The sequence below is a fragment of the Myxocyprinus asiaticus genome, chromosome 6 (assembly GCF_019703515.2).
Source record: "Myxocyprinus asiaticus isolate MX2 ecotype Aquarium Trade chromosome 6, UBuf_Myxa_2, whole genome shotgun sequence".
Classification (NCBI taxonomy): domain Eukaryota; kingdom Metazoa; phylum Chordata; class Actinopteri; order Cypriniformes; family Catostomidae; genus Myxocyprinus; species Myxocyprinus asiaticus.
In genome coordinates, this window is record NC_059349.1 from 43715677 (window position 1) to 43729913 (window position 14237).

Here is a 14237-nt window from a genome sequence, read left to right on the forward strand (position 1 = left end):
TGTGTTTTTACAGAAACATTCAGTGCGTTCGCTCATCTGGTGGAAATGGTATTTACACTAAGAGAGAAAGAGAGAGAGAGAGAAAGGGAGAGAGGAGTGTGTGTGTGTGTGTGACTGAGTCTTCCCGACGTCATGAGCTTCTTGCCTCTTTCCCCCCGCGCGCAGCTTTTGTTACTTCCCTGCACAACGCAGATGAGCGCGCGAGAAAGACAGACCATTATTCATCTCATTTTGATTTAAGAGCATTTATTTTTTTTTGCCTTCTTATATCATACTATTTATTACAACTTTGTCTAATATCAAACTCAATATTATTGTTAGAATATTTTTTTTCTCTCGAATTTATCAGAATATATATAGCAACATCACACTTAGCTGAAGCATCGCTACCGTGACTCACCGGCAATTCGTATTTTTCCTAGATTTTACACACTCCGACTGCGGCTGATCAAAGCAGACCGACAGCTCCTCGCGAGTGACTCATCACGTCCCCCGCTCGCGCAATCGGCTCTTTTTTTTTAACGGATGTGGGTTTGTACCGAGCAAGAAGCGCTCCAGTCTCAGTCTTCACTTTGCAGGAGTTTCTCTATCTGCTTTGCTCACTCACTCCCTGAATTGATCTTGTGCTTTATCTGTTTGTTCTGAAACCGTAAGTTTAACTGAAACAGTTGAAGGATGCATAATGCACGCTCACAGACTGCTCTGGGCCTCCACGCATCACCCACTGAAATGTTCATTCAGCTCAGTGAAACACATAACTTGGGATGTCCCTAGAAACTACCGATATTTTATTTTTGGTACTTGCCGATGCCGAGTTCCATACCTGTTTTTTGGTTTTGTTTTTTTAATCATTTTATAGATTTTTACTGAATTCCATATCAACAATTTATTTCAATTTTATCATCAAAATAGTGTTTAAATAAAAATGTTAATCAAATGAAAGTATAACAATTCATTATTCTTTTTATCAAATGAAGTGATTTTATACAGAACCTCACAGCAAAATCAAATATACAACATTGGAGTTATTTTTGTCAAAGTGCTGCATAACAGAGCATCACAGGTGTGATATATTGCTTAAATATAATAACATTTCTATTGATTTATAATTATTATTATTATTTGTAGTATTAAAGTGAATATTTCATAACTACACAGTCGTGTTCTATTTCTGTTGTACTTTTTTTACGGTAATTAAATTAGGCTTTTATTTTTATAATTTACACTTTGAAGTTTTTCTGCGTTGTTATGACCAAGTACAGGTAGCTCTGATCTTATGATGGTAGCTTCCTACTCTGGAAAAGCCAGTTGCTACGTGACTCAAAGTGATTATTAAACCGCAAAAGGCTGCTATTTAATGTAATAAATATGTAGTCTGTTTGTGCCTCACGCTAAAACGTGAATTAGCGCTCTGCCTGCTGTCATTTGTTAGAAACAGGGCACACGATGCTCATGGTGGTGTTTTCTGTGTATGAACCAAGGAGCTCTAAAAGGTATAAGCACTTTGTGTCTTTATATTGGCACACTGTCAAGTCATTTTTATTTGTATAGCGCCTTTCACAACACACATCGTTTCAAAGTAGCTTTATAGAAAATCATGCATTAACAGAAAATGAAACTGTAATATCTATAATGTCTTAGAGTCATTATTGTGTAGTTTGATAAAATACAATTGTGAATTGTGTTTAAAAATAAGTAATTCAATAATAATTGTATTTAGAACCCCTGTGAGCAAGCCGAAGGCGACTGTGGCAAGGAACACAAAACTCCATAAGATGTTGGTTAATGGAGAAAAATAACCTTGGGAGAAACCAGGCTCACTGTGGGGGCCAGTTCTCCTCAGGCTAACATCATGAATATAATGCCAATATTACATATGTATAGTGCAAGTCATGGTTTAAAATTATTAAACTAAGTAAGTGTTAAGGACCAGTGTTTAAACAAAGATTTGTATGAACTGTAAGATTAATGACTAATGTCTTTGAAGTTCAGGCTGGATTAACTGCAGAAGTTCACATAGATGCATTATCCTTGTTAGTTGGCTGATGAAGGGTTTTGTTGGCAATTAATTGATAGTCTATGTATTCCATTATAAGAGTGTAGTCCATCATTAGACCGAGGTGATGCAGGCAGAGATCAGTGAGGTGCATCACGGTTCAACCGGCTGGTCATTTCAGTGAGGTCTATCCTAAATCCAAGGTTCAGGCAATGGCATATGATGTATCCCATGTCTTATGGTTGGAGTTGGTATCAGTTCATCCTCTGAAGTCCATCGTAATAAACTAAAGTGATGTTTGGCTGGCACCGGCTGCTATTAGTCATCATCACTCAGAGACACGTAGCAGTGGAGTCCAACACGAAGCAGGAATGGAGCTAGATCCAGCCAGTTCTGGTGACCTCAGGATAGGTTGAGACAGGGAAACAAATAGAATAATTTTAGCATAGATTCCATTCAATTTATTGCAGAGTTATAGATCATGATCAATGTTTCAGGTTCCGGCAGACCTAACTAAAGCAGCCTAATTGTGCTGAAGGATAAATTAGGTGTATGCCTGGCTAAATAGATGAGTCTATAGTCTAGACTTAAACTGAGTGAGTGTGTCTGCATCCCGAACAGCGTTAGGGAGACTATTCCATAGATTAGGAGCCAAATATGAAAAGGATCTACTTCCTTTTGTGGATTTTGATATTCTAGGAACTATTAACAGGCCATAATTTTGCGATCGTAATGAACGTGATGGAATATAGCATGGTAGAAGGTCACTTAAGTACTGCAGAGCTATTCCATTCAAAGCTTTGTATGTAGTTAACAGAATGTTTAAATTAATATGAAATTTAACAGGTAGCCAATGTAACGACGATAAAATTGGGATAATATGATCATATTTCTTGGTTCTAGTCAGCACTCTGGCTGCTTCATTTTGAACCAATTGAAGTTTATTTATTGATTTTGCTGGACATCCTCCCAGTGATGCATTACAATAATCTAGTCTTAAGGTCATGAATGCATGAATTCGTTTTTCGGCATCAGCAACAGAGAGCATGTGTCGTAACTTAGCAATATTTCTTAGGAGGAAGTATGCTGTTCTACAAACATTGGTAATTTGATTTTCAAAGGACAGATTGGTATCAAATATAACACCTAAGTTCAAATTAAATCAAATCAAATCACTCCAAATCACATTTATTGTCACTCAACAATATACACAAGTGCAATAGTGTGTGAAATTCTTGGGTGCAGTTCCGAGCAACATAGCAGTAGTGAAAGTGATGAGACATATACCAATTTACAATAAACATCAGATTAACACAACACAGTTTAAGTCTAATATACACATAATTACACACAACACAATATACAAATAATAACATACACTGTACAGTATACAATACACACAATACAATAAAAAAAAGTATATATAGTATATATAGAATGTACAGTAGGTAGTATTGTACTGTATTGCCATTCAGGCTGTCGGTTGATAGTCAGTTGTTAAGAGAGAATATAATATTATAATAATATAATTTATGACAGTCTGGTGTGAGATATAAGAGTAATAAAGTGCAGTGCTGATGTATTTTGATCGTGGGAGATCAAGAGTTCAAAAGTCTGATTGCTTGGGGGAAAAGCTATCATGAAGTCGGCTGGTGCGGGTCCTGATGCTGCGATACCGCTTGCCTGATGGTAGCAGTGAGAACAGCCCATGGCTCGGGTGGCTGGAGTCTCTGATGATCCTCCGAGCTTTTTTCACACACCGCCTGGTATATATGTCCTGGAGGGAGGGAAGCTCACCTCCGATGATGTGTCTGGCAGTTTGCACCACCCTTTGCAGTGCTTTGCAGTTGTGGGTGGTGCTATTGCCGTACCAGGCAGAGATGCAGCCAGTCAGGATGCTCTCAACAGTGCAGGTGTAGAACCGTGTGAGGATGTGGCGGTTCATTCCAAACTTCCTTAGCCGTCTCAGGAAGAAGAGGCGCTGATGAGCCTTCTTCACAACGGCTTCAGTGTGGATGGACCATGTGAGTTCCTCAGTGATGTGGATACCCAGGAACTTGAAGCTGCTGACTCTCTCCACTGGTGCTCCATTGATGGTGATGGGACTGTGTTCTCGGTCTTTTCTTCTGATGTCCACCACAAGCTCCTTTGTCTTACTGACGTTGAGGGAGGGGTTGTGCTCCTGACACCAGTGTGTCAGAGTGTGCACCTCCTCTCTGTAGGCTGTTTCATCATTGTCAGTGATCAGACCTACCACCATCGTGTCATCAGCAAACTTAATGATGGCATTGGAGCTATGTGTTGCCACACAGTCATGTGTGTACAGAGAATACAAGAGTGGGCTGAGAACAAAGCCCTGCGGGGCTCCAGTGTTGAGGGTCAGTGATGAGGAGATGTTGCTGCCTATTCTAATCACCTGGCATCTGCTTGACAGGAAGTCCAGGATCCAGTTGCACAGCAAGCTGTTTAAGCCCAGAGCCCGGAGTTTCTCATCAAGCTTGGAGGGCACTATGGTGTTGAATGCTGAGCTGTAGTCTACAAACAGCATTCTCACATAAGTGTTCTTTTTTTCCAGGTGGGAGAGAGCAGTGTGTATTGTAGATGCAATGGCATCATCAGTGGAGCGGTTGTTGCGGTAAGCAAACTGCAATGGGTCAAGTGAGAGAGGCAGCACAGAGCAGATGTAATCTCTGATTAGTCTCTCAAAGCATTTGCTGATGATGGGGGTCAGAGCAACAGGACGCCAGTCATTTAAGCAACTGATTTTGGATTGCTTTGGAACAGGTACAATGGTGGATGTTTTGAAGCATGTGGGGACTACAGACAAAGAGAGGGAAAGATTGAAAATGTCCATAAAAACACCAGCCAGTTGGTTCGCACACGCTCTGATGACGTGGCCCGGAATGCCATCTGGACCCGCGGCTTTGCGGATATTCACCCATCGGAAGGATCGGGTCACATCCGCTACAGAGACGGAGAGTGAACTAACCTCTGTAGCTTCGGCCACGAGAGCTCTCTCCATGAGGGCGGTGTTATTTCCCTCAAAACGAGCATAAAAATTATTTAGCTCATCCGGGAGAGAGGCAGCGGTGTTCATGGTGGAATTTTTATTCCCTTTATGTCTGTGATGATATTATTTCCCTGCCACATGCTTCTAGAGTTGGTGGTGTTTAACTGTCCTTCAGTCTTGTTCCTGTACTGGTGTTTTGCTGTTCTGATAACTGGCTTGTTTATTCTCTTCCGCGTTCCCGCGATTAAAAGTGGAGGTCCGCACATTAAGTGCTGCGCGAACATCGCTATTAATCTATGGCTTCTGGTTTGGATAGATCCGTATTGTTTTGGTCGGAACGACGTCCTCTACGCACTTCCTGATGAAACACGTTACGCAATCAGCGTAAAGCTCGATGTCATCATCAGAGGTGGACCGGAACATCTCCCAGTCCGTGTGATCAAAACAGTCTTGTAGCGTAGAGTCTGATTGGTCCGACCAGCACTGGATCGTTCTGAGGGCGGGAGCTTCCTGCTTCAGTTTCTGCCTGTAAGCGGGCAGAAGCAGAATGGAGGAGTGGTCCAATTTGCCAAATGGTGGGCGGGGGAGGGATTTGTAGCCATCCCGGAAGGGAGAGTAGCAATGGTCCAAAACCCGGTCCCCTCGTGTGTTAAAACTAATGTGTTGGTGGTATTTTGGTGCGACTGATTTGAAACTGGCTTTGTTAAAGTCCCCGGTCAAAATGAACGCGGCCTTAGGGTGCGCGGTTTACTGTTTGCTTATAATCCTGTACAGTTCCTTGAGTGCCCGGTCTGTGTCGGCTTGTGGCGGGATGTACACAGCTGTGATAATGACCGCTGTGAATTCCCTCGGTAGCCAGAATGGTCGACACAGAAGCATGAGAAATTCCAGATCAGGAGAGCAGAACGACTTGATAGAATATACGTTCCTCAGATCACACCAGGATTTGTTGATCATAAAACATGCGCCACCACCTCTGCTTTTACCTGAGAGGTCTTTCGCTCTGTCCGCTCGGTGCACGGAAAAACCCGCGGGTTCAATGGCTGAGTCTGGATTCTCCGCAGACATCCAAGTTTCTGTAAGGCAGATAATGCAGCAGTCCCTCTTCTCTCGTTGGAAAGAGATCCATGCTTTCAGCTCGCAGAGCTTGTTATCCAGAGACTGAACATTTGCCAGTAGAATACTGGGTAGCGGGGGTTGATTTGCATGGCGTCTTACTCTGATGAGAACGCCGGCTCTGTTTCCCCTTTTCCTCCTGCGTTTCCACGGCCGGGCAGCCCAGACAAAGCTGCCGTGTTTGTAAACAGCGGGTCGGCATTGAGGAATTTGAAGTCCGGTTTACGGTGTGTGATTGCTGAACCAATGTCCAGAAGTGTTTGTCTGTCGTAGACAATAAAGCAGACAACATCCAAGACAAAAAACATAAGAATTGTAAACAAAACAAACAAAGCACTACCATGTTGTGTTGGAGCTCGCAACGCAGCAGCCATACTCGCCGCCATCTCGAGTTACTGTTGAAGTTCTTCACTGTTGAAGACGATGTAACAGTACATTCATCGAGAGTCAAATTATATTTTAGCGGCATGTTTTTAGAGGTTTTTGGTCCAATAATTAGTACCTCTGTTTTGCCGGAATTGAGTAGAAGGAAATTTCTGGCCATCCAATCTTTTATATCATTGATACACTCTGCTAATTTGGAGAATTGTGAAATTTCGTCTCCTACGGACACTGTCTCCACACATTCACAAGCACTCGCATTTAAAGCGCTGCACATGCAAACTATTATTTATCGCAGCTTTTGCTGTTAAATAATCTCACTAGCACATGATGTGATTTTCATTTGTGTGCTGAACATTTACATAACATTCATACGTAAGATGTTATTGGTTTTTGGTTTCTGAGCATTTTTACAAGCACGAGTACAAGTACATGAGCACGGTATCGGACCCGATTCCTCTACCAGTATCGTTATCGGTGCATCACATAACCAGTAAATAGTGCACACTTGCGAATACCTGGACCTGGAGTAATGAGTGTAAAAAAAACTTCACTTACTCCCCCTCATGCCGTTCTAATCCCATTTGCCTTTTATTCTTTCACAGGGAACACAAAAGATGATTTGAAGAATGTCCACACTGCTCTTTATCACTCAATGAAAGCAAATTATGACCATGCTCCAAAAAAGACTAAATAGCAACACAAAAGTATCCAAAAAAAGTCAATTTGGCTTTTTCCACTGAAGAAAGAAAGTCATACGGGTTCGGAACGACATAAGGGTGAATACATGATGACATAATTATCATTTTTGGGTGAACTGTTCCCGACATCAAGATAACATCAAAGCATTGTGTCTATTTGTCTTAATTCGTCAGAGTTCTTTGTGTAAGAGATGTGTGTATAGGGTACAACGGGGCTAAAGGCCCCAGGGGATAAAAGTCTCTTTGAATTGTATTTTCTCCCAAAACACTAAACAGCAACAAAAACTACCACAGTACTTTCCTAAGCACCTGTTTGTCGCTATGCACTTACAAATATTCCTGATCCATCAACTCATTGTGTGCAATGTCTAAAGTTTGATTTTGAGGTAAATTGATCTAATATTTAATCATTTTTAAAATGTTGCAAGTTTATGTTGCTAATGAGAATCCCTAAAATTATTACATTTATTGTTAGACAAAATACTTATTTATCCTTTTTAGTTTTCTTCAAGGTAATTAAATCAAAAAGTTTTTAATAACTGTCCAATAAGTGAAATGATAGTATTTGGGGTAAAAAGCCCCCATGTTGCAGGGGCTAAAGGCCCCTATAAACCACGTTGTTCTTCTTAAGTGGGGCGAATAGATTAGTTATGAAATATGTTCAAAGTGGGCTCATACTGACTGATCCAAATGAAATGCCAAATGTGATTGAAATGAGTGTTATTTTGAATAAGTATTATCTTAATTTGTTACTCAAAAAGCATCTTGCTGTCTCAAAATTATTTGTGTAAGTTGACAAATGTTGACCTTTAACTACTGTTCTTATATTTACACAATATTACTTTAACACCCGTGAGGGCCTTTTACCTCATATGTGGGAGCATTTTGCCCAAGTGTAGGGTAAAAGGTTCCCTCACCACCTTTAAAAAACAATAAAATAAATAATCAATTTATATTGTAAATAATTTCTTTTCATACCATCTATGTGGTCCATCTATATTAAATAAAAAGAAATTAATTTTTTCAATCTTGATACAACTTGTGACCTGAAAAAAAAAAAAAAAGCAAATTTTCCTTAAAGGTGGAGTAAGCGATTCCCAAGAAAGACTGTTGATATTTGAACTCAACAGCCAAACAAACACACCCCTCCCTTCAGTGCTCCTTCAGAAGCTTCGCCCCCCAAATTCATGCATGCGCAATAGTGTTGTGTGGATCGGTCTGATCCACTTTGTTTATTTTCCCATTTACAGAGCCAGGGCTGCGTACAAACACCAGATTAGTTTTCAGCTCACACACAGAATGGACAGCTAGTGGACCGTGAAAAAATATTCGTGGAATTTGACAAAAAGTGTATTGGATTCAATTGACTTACTCCACCTTTAAAATGTGCCTTTAGCACTGTTGTACTCTATACATTGTGCTGGAAACATACACTCAAACATGCAGAGCTGATATTGAAGGCCTACCTCCATCAGATAAGGACACTGTTAAAAGATTTATTGTCAAGGACACTGTACAGTAAATAATGAGTCATAAACAAGGCAGGACAAGCAACATGCACACGTCTGAAGATGTACTGATGTACATGTCAGTGTCGCCATGCATTCAGTTATGATAAGTGAGTTGTGTTGTCTAGGAAGGAGGATGGGATAATTGTCAGGAGGTGTGACGTAAGCATGGCTGGCTCCTAAAGCAGTCCCCAATTCCGACGAAGAGGCAACCACATCTTATCTATCATAATCAGTCATTGTAAACATCTTAAAATCACATTATATGTTTAATAATATTACATTCTTCCTCCAGTATGTCTGCTGTGAAGTGCAAGGCGACATTTAAAATACAATGCACATTAAATAATTCACGCTGGAGGATTAGACAGTACTGTAAGAACGAATGAAGAGGTCAAGTAGTTTTCACTCTCAAATCAAATCAAAACATTGATAAACTCCAGAGGAAAAACCAAATATGGTGACATGTCAGCAACAATCAATCATCTTTGGTTTTTGTGTTATGACGTTTGGTCTTGATATGTGAGAGAATGATGACAGTAAAGTAAATGACAGAATTTTCATTTTTTGGTGAACTATTCCTTCAAAGAATAACATGTATGGATGAACAGTTTAAAATAAGACAAGGAACATGCAATGACAAAGTACTGTACATAGGGTCAACTCTGATTTCATGTTGTTTTTAAAGCTTCATTTCTATCTGAAAAATGACTTCAGTGGGTTTAAACCAGCTTGATACTGTCATATTTAAGCAATATCATATGAGCAGGAGTGCACTGATACTAAATATCAGGAGAGCTGTGAAAATACTGATATACTGTACAACAGCACAATTGTGATATTGCTTTTATACAACAGTTCTATAATCAAGATACAATATGGCTGGCTATTTTGTCTATTTGTGCTCTGCTAAAGAACAGTTCCAAACAAAGTCAAAATGTCTGACCATTTTAGCATTCAAAGTGCCTGTGTTTAGTTTCCAATTAAAGTGTGACATTTGAGTTGCTCCCATTGAGGCACAAGAGTCATATCTCTCTCTCATTGTCTGTCTGTCTCAGTTTAGTTTAATGAAAATCAGATGAGAACAGGTCATCACCACTGTTTTTATCTCAAAATTCTCTCTTTTACAGGCTGAATTTTCATTCAGATATTATTTAGTATGTTTATTAAGTAATTTTCCAAGTAGAGCATACACCCAACAACCCAAACACACACACACATTCTTCTCAAATTCACCTGACACACCTGTGAGGGTTAAAAGGTCTTGATTGCAGCAATTATTGGCTGAGATCATGGCTCACTACTAAGAAAAGCATCACTGATATGACTCAGCACTCTCTCTGTCAGTCTGTCGCTCCCTCTCCCTCCAACAGGCTGTTTGTGAACAAGTAAGTGAAAAAGTAATAGAATTAATGAAAAAGGGAGGTTGAAAGACAAGGAGTCTGTTAAAGGTGAAGTGTCTAATTTCTGAGTCACCAAGTCCAATTGAAAAATAATGACTGTTCTCAAACATGTTTCCAGAATACTCCCCCATTTGTCAATGACAAATACAAAGAGATCGTTCCACTGCACACTCATTTATATTTAGTCATTTAGCAGACTTTTGTCCAAAGCGACAAATGAGGAACATAAGCTATTTGTTTTACAAGAGTCAACAATATCTGCAGTATCGCACAACCAGGTTCTCAAAATGGCTGGAGTAGTACACTGTAGAATCTAGCGTAGAAGAAAGAAACAAGTGACAAGAGACAAGTTTTTTATATATATATTGTTAAATACTAAGTGCATTTAGTGTGGATTGGTTAAGTGCTCTTGAAACAGATGTGTTTCCAGCTGGTTCTTGAATGTTGAGATGGTTTCAACACATCATGTGAAGGTTGGAAGCTCATTCCACCACAGAGGAAAAGAGAAAGTGAAGGATTGTCAAGTCATTTTTATTTGTATAACGCTTTTCACAACACACATAGTTTCAAAGCAGCTTTACAGAAAATCATGCAATAACAGAAAATGAAACTGTAATATCTATAAAGTCTTAGAGCCATCATTGTGTAGTTTGATTAAATATGATTGTAAATTGTGTATAAATATAATAATTGTATTTAGAACCCCAGTGAGCAAGCCGAAGGCGATTATGGCAAGGAACACAAAACTCCATAAGATGTTGGTTAATGGTGAAAAATAACCTTGGGAGAAACCAGGCTCGCTGTGGGAGCCAGTTCCCCTCTGGCTAAACAGCATGAATATAATACCAATATTAGTTATTTATGTGCAGTGCAAGTCATGGTTTAAAATGAGTAAACTAAGTAATTGTTAAGGGCCAGTGTTTAAAAGATTTGTATGAACTGTAAGATGAATGACTAATATCTTTGAAGTTCTTGCTGGATTAAGTGCAGAAGTTCACATAGATGCATTGTCCTTTGTTAGTTGGCTGATGAAGGTTTTATTGGCAATTAACTGATAGTCTATGTATTCCATTTTAAGAGTGTAGTCCATCATTAGACCGAGGTGATGTAGGCAGAGATCAGTGAGGTGCATCGCAGTTCAACCGGCAGTACATTTCAGTGAGGTCTATCCTAAGTCCAAGGTTCAGACAGTGGCATATGAAGTATCCCATGTCTTATGGTTGGAGCTGGCATCAGTTCATCCTCTGAAGTCCATCGTAACAGACTGAAGTTATGTCTGGCTGGCACCGGTTGCATTTAGTCATCATCACTCAGAGACACATAACAGTGGAATCCGATACCAAGCAGGAACGGAGCTGGATCTGGATATGAATCCCGAGGTTGAGAGAGAGAAACAAATAGAATAATATTAGCGTAGATGCCATTCAGTTTATTGTAGTTATAGATTATGATAAATGTTTTTGGTTCTGGCAGACCTAATTAAAACTAATTGTGAGTTAATGGATAAATTAGGTGTATCCCTGACTAAATAGATCTTAAGTCTAGACTTAAACTGAGTGAGTGTGTCTGCATCCCGAACAGTGTTAGGGAGACTATTCCATAGTTTAGGAGCCAAATAGAAAAAGGATCTTCCTCCTTTTGTGGATTTTGATATTCTATTAAATATTAACAGGCCAGAATTTTGCGATCGTAATGAACGTGATGGAATATAGTGTGGTAGAAGGTCACTTAAGCACTTCGGAGCTAGACCATTCAAAGCTTTGTACGTAAACAAAATTTTAAAATTAAAATGAAATTTAACAGGTTGCCAATGTAACAATGATAAAATGTGGCAAATATGATCATATTTCTTGGTTCTAGTTAGAACTCTGGCTGCTGCATTTTGAACCAATTGAAGTTTATTTATTGAAATTTCTGGACATCATCCCAGTAATGCATTACAATAATCTAGTCTTGAGGACATGAACGCATGAATTAGTTTTTCGGCATCAGCAGCAGAGAGCATGTGTTGTAACTTAGCAATATTTCTGAGCTGGAAGAATGCTGTTCTACAAACACTGGAAATTTGATTTTCAAAGGACAGATTGGTATCAAATATAACATCTACTTTTTTCACTTTAGAAGATGGTGTAACAGTATATCCATCGAGAGTCAAATTATATTTTAGCTGCTTATTTTTAGAGGTTTTTTGTCCAATAATTAGTTCCTCTGCTTTGTCGGAATTGAGTAGAAGGAAATTTCTGGCCATCCAATCTTTGATTTCATTGATAAACTCTGCTATTTTGGAGAATTTGGGAAAACTTATTTCACAATTCCTGATAATATCTCCCAGGGGAAGCATATATTAGGAGAAAAGCTGAGGCCCTAAAACTGATCCCTGTGGCATTCCAAACTTAACTTTTGTTTGATTGACAATTCCTAATTTACACAGACAAAGTGGTAGCAGTCTGCTAAATAGGGCCTAAACCATGCTAATGCAAGTCTACAAATGCCAACATAATTCTCAAGCCTGTTCAAGAGAATGTCATGATCTATCGTGTCGAAGGCAGCATTAAGATCTAAAAGCACTAGAAAAGAAATGCAGCCGCGATCAGATGATAAGAGCAAGTCATTTGTAACTCTGATAAGTGCAGTCTCTGTACTGTGAAGCCTAAATCCTGACTGAAATTGTTCACATATACTATTTCTCTGTAGAAATGAACATAGTTGGGAGGACACTACCTTTTCTAGTATTTTCAACATAAATAGGAGATTTGAAATTGGTCTATAATTAGCCAATTCTCCAGGATCAAGCTGTGGCTTCTTAATAAGCGGTTTGATAACTGCCATTTTAAAGTTTCTTGGGACATGTCCTAATAATATTAAGAAGAGGTTCTGAGATTACAGGGAATATCTCTTTTAAGAGTTTAGTTGGTATTGGATCTAACATACATGTTGTGGCTTTTGATGTTTTGATAAGTTATGTTAGCTCTTCAAGACCTATGACAGTGAAGGATTTAAGTTGCTTGTAAGGAAAATTATGAGACACTGTTTTCTGAGATGCTGTGACAGACGATTGCATAATTCCAATTTTATTTCTGATGATTTCAATTTTATCAGTAAAGAAATTAAGTCAGTACTATTGTGCTGCGATGGAATATCTGGTTCAATCAAGGCTTTATTCCTAACCAATTTATCCACAGTACTGAATAAACACCTAGGATTGTTGTGGTTATTTTCTATGAGTTTGCTAAAATATGCTGACCTGGCAGCTTTTTGTGCCTGTCTGTAGCTACAGACACTATCCTTCCACGCACCACGAAATACCTCTAATTTTGTATTCTTTCACTTGAGCTCCATTTTCTGAACGGCTCTCTTGAGAACATAAGTGTGATCATTGTACCATGCTGCTGGGCTTTTTTCTTTAATTTACTTTAATCGAAGGGGGGCGACACCATCAAGAGTGCTAAAGAAGACTGTATTTATTTTTCTGTTATTACATCAAGTTCTTCTAGACTTTTTGGTTTACTGAGTATATGAGATAAATCTGGAAGTTTATTAGTGAAGTTATCTTTAGTGGTCGAAAGAATAGTTCTTCCTGAACGATAGCGTGGTGAAGATTGAATAACATTAGCTGATCGCAGCATACTAGAGATGAGGTAATGATCTGAGATTTCATCGCTCTGTGGCAGAATTTCTATAGTATCAACATCAACTCCATATGACAGAATTAAATCTAGCGTATGATTATGGCGATAAGTTGGTCCTGTCACATTTTGTCAGACTCCAAAAGAGTTGAGAACATCGATAAATACTAATCCCAATGTGTCATTTTCATTATCTATGTGAATCTTGAAGTCACCAACAATTAAAGCTCTATACACAGTAACTACTAGATCTGATAGAAAATGTGCAAATTTGCCAAGGAAATCAGAATATGGCCCGGGTGATCTATATACTGTAGAAACGGCAAAAGGACAGAGATTTATTTTTTTTTTTTTTTACATTTGTATCTGACGGTGTCACATTAAGCATTATTAGTTCAAAAGACTTAAACTTGTATCCTGTCCTCTGAGTAACACCAAAAACATCACTGTAAATTGCAGCAACACCTCCTCCTCGACCCTTCAGACGAGGCTCATA